This window comes from Chrysochloris asiatica, unplaced genomic scaffold (genome assembly GCF_000296735.1).
Source record: "Chrysochloris asiatica unplaced genomic scaffold, ChrAsi1.0 scaffold00025, whole genome shotgun sequence".
In the NCBI taxonomy this organism is placed as follows: domain Eukaryota; kingdom Metazoa; phylum Chordata; class Mammalia; order Afrosoricida; family Chrysochloridae; genus Chrysochloris; species Chrysochloris asiatica.
This window is the reverse complement of record NW_006408543.1, coordinates 11423792-11427256: the sequence shown is the minus strand read 5'-3', so window position 1 is coordinate 11427256 and position 3465 is coordinate 11423792.

Below are 3465 nucleotides of genomic sequence, written 5' to 3'. Positions count from 1 at the left end.
AATTGTATCAGATTACGCTTTTTCCCTTCTTCTTTCTTCTGGTTGAGCTCTGATCATCCAGTCATTGAAGCCGAGGCTGTGCATCTTTGTGGGAACAGAAAGCCTCCTCTTTCCCCCACAGAGTGGCTGGTGGGTTTGAACCATCGACCTTGTGGTTCATAGTCCAGTGCTTATCATACAGAGCAGTACGTGGCATGTTAGCACTGTGGAAGTATTTGCCAGCTTCCTCCTTCTTACTGTTATCTAATAGTGCTCAAGACTTGGCTTCCCCATCCCAGTCTCCATTCCCAGCCACCTGATCTGCCAGTCCTCCTGCAGGTAGGTACTCAGGCCTTTCCCACCTGTTCTGGAGTATCCTCTTCTCTGCGTGCTCCCTTCACCCCTGCAAACGCCTTTCACCGTGCTGGGGCATTGGAGACCAGAACCCTAACCTTGGAGGGCCACCTGCAGTTGAAATGGGAGCCCAGAGGACAGGGGCTGGGCCCCAGCACCTTCTTCCATTTTCTCAGCCCCTGCCAAAGGCGGAATGCATATGGGTCTATGGGTGAGGCGGACACTCTGCACCTCACCCTCACCTGCCACCAGCAGTATAAGGCTACACCTGCATTTTCCATGCCTTCTTCTAGCCCAGTGCCCACATCACCAGCTCCTCATATTCTGTAAGGCCCACCCACCTCTGTGTTAAATCAAGTAACCTTTCCTTCAGCCCTGTTAGTGAGCTACCTGTGGCTGGGCTAAGGGCAGAGGGCAGAGTGTAGAGTACAGACCTTATGCTCCTGGAGTTTCCAGGCCGGTGAGCAGGATTACATGGACCAATTGTGCAGAGTGCCCCAAAGGAAAACTACAGGGAGAAGTGGGACGGGAAGTAGTAGCCCAGGAAGTTAGGCAAAAATTCTCTAGTTGGCAATAAGGCAAAGGAGATTTGAGATTCAAGTAGATAGTCTCAGGGAGAAAGAGCAAAGGTCTTGAGGCAGGAGGGTATTGGACCAGCTGAAGGGCCAGTGGGACTGCAGTTAGAAACTGAAGGAAAGATGGTTACAAATGAGCTGGATCTGGAGCTGAGGGAATGTGCTGTACAAACCGGATGCTTGTGGGAGTGAAGGACATCATTTATACTGACACTGTGACAAAGGCATACAATGGAAACCAGCCCAGATACATTGGGACATCTAGTCCCCCTACTTAAAGGTCAAGGTAAAGAATCTGGTTTTTAAACCAGCTGAAAGCTGTTGATTTTGAACCAGGCGATCTGCTTTGTTTTTTATTCCCAATAGTTTTTTGTTTTTAAAGCACACACATGCAGTCAAGCACAGATATTCGGAGAATAGTTTGACACAGTTTATATGGTTAACTTATGTACCACGAGATCAAGACACACAATGTTCTCTGCCTTTCAGAAGGCTCCCTTGGGGCCCTCTCCAGTCCATATCTCCCAAAGGTATCCAGTACATTAACTTTTATCACCAAAGATTACCTCAGCTTGTTCTTAAAAATTGAAGTACAGTATAGACACGGTGACAGGCCTTCATCTGAAATGCACAGCTTGATGAATGTTTTCTTCTGTGTAGCCCTGGGCACCCACTGCCCAAATCAAATTGTAGCACATTTCCAGAGACTAGTTCATACCACACCTCCCCCTCCTCCAGGTACCCCCAATTCTGACTTCTAGCTGGTGCTATACTTGTTCTTTGCAGATGCCCACCCCTGCCTTTCATTGGTTAGGGTTCCTTTATCTTGGACCCCAGAGGCTCTCACACAGCCCCATAGCCCCAGATTCCCCCACAAGTCCCAGCCAGTCCCTCCTCTCTGGATACCAAGGGTTGGTTTGATGGATGGGGGGGTGTTAAAAAACACACACAACAAAACAAACCCCAAGCCTAAACCAGCTGCAATAGCATGGATTTCAAGTCATGGTGGCAGCATGGAAGTCACAGTAGAATCGTTTCCATGAGGTTTTCAACAGCTACGACCTTTGGAAGCACATCAGCAGGCCTTTCTTCCCAGGTACCTCTGGGTGGGTTTGAATCCCAACGTCTACATTCCTAGTGCAACTGTTTTCACCACTATAGGGCCCCCTCATATTTCCGATCAACTTCCTCCCACCAGGCACTCAAATAAACCAACAATCGTCGTAAAAGCAATGCCTAGTCAGGCAAATCCTGTTAAATTCCCACCCTAGATCATCTGTATGAGTTAGTGTTGTTAGTGAAGTTGAGTCAATTCTGACTCATAATGACCCTCCCTATATAGGGTTTCTGAGGAGCAGCAGGTGGATTTGAACCGCCGTGGTTCGCAGTTAAGTGCTTATCCTACAGCGCCACACCAGAAGCCCATCTGTATGAGTTGCTGTTAAGTGCCGTGGAGTCGGTTCCGACTCACAGCGACCCTGTATTGGGTTTCTGAGGAGCGGCTGGTTGGTGAGCTTGAACCGCCAACCTTGTGGTTCAAGCCGACCTGGCAGTCCAGTGCATTAACCCACAGTGCCACACTAGGATTCCATCTGTATGGGTTGCTGTTGTTGTTATATGTCGTCCAGTAGGTTCCAACCCATAGCAACCCTGGGTTGCTGTTGCTATAAATGCCCTGGAGTCGGTTCCGACTCATCGCAACCCTGCAGTTAGAAACTGAGGCAGGGAGCAGCTGGTGACCTTGCGATTCAAACCGACTTTGCAGTCCAGTGCATTAACCCACCACGTATGAGTTCCAGTTGTTGAGTGCCTTCGAGTAGGGGTAAATTGGAGCTTGGGATTTAAATTGCAGGGGGGCGTAGCAAATTCACAAGGCAACGGGGTGACCCTCTGATTGCCCCCTCTCTGGCAGCATCATCACATTTGGAGAGTTCGGTTGCGGCCTGGCCTGTCTTCCGGTTGCAAAGTCCGAAGGGCGGACCTGCACTTTAAGGCCACTTCGGGAGCCGATGTGCTCTGGTTTTAAAGCAGTGTCTGTAGCGTGGAGGCGAATTCGAGGTTGGGCTTACGGACGGCCCTCGACGTTTACTAAGAACTCTCAGACCCGAATCCCGACCGGCAGAAACAGCAGCAGTGGCTACGGACAGCGGGTCCGCTCGCCCGGTCCTTCTAGCGGAATCCCCCAGTCCGATCGCGACCCCACCTACCCCCGCCCCGGGGTTCCACTCCGATCCCCGGGTTCTCGCGCGAGCTCACTGGACAGCTTCTCTAACCAGAACGCGGACGTGCGCGCTGGGGGAACCACTTACAAATTGCTCGCAAGCTCGCGCGTGCCCACCCGGCCACCCTCAGCGCACGCGCCGCTCGCAATCTCGGCGGCGCACTCGCAGGCGGTCACCCCGCCCCTGCCCCGCCCCTGCCCCGCCCCTCTCCTCCGGCCCCGCCCGCCTCTGCCTTCCCAGCATCCCGGCCTCCCTACGGCAAGCGGCTAGGCCCGATCCCGCCGGGAGTCGGGAGTCGGGAGCCGGAGCGCAGGGCGGGGCGGCGCGCTGAGGTC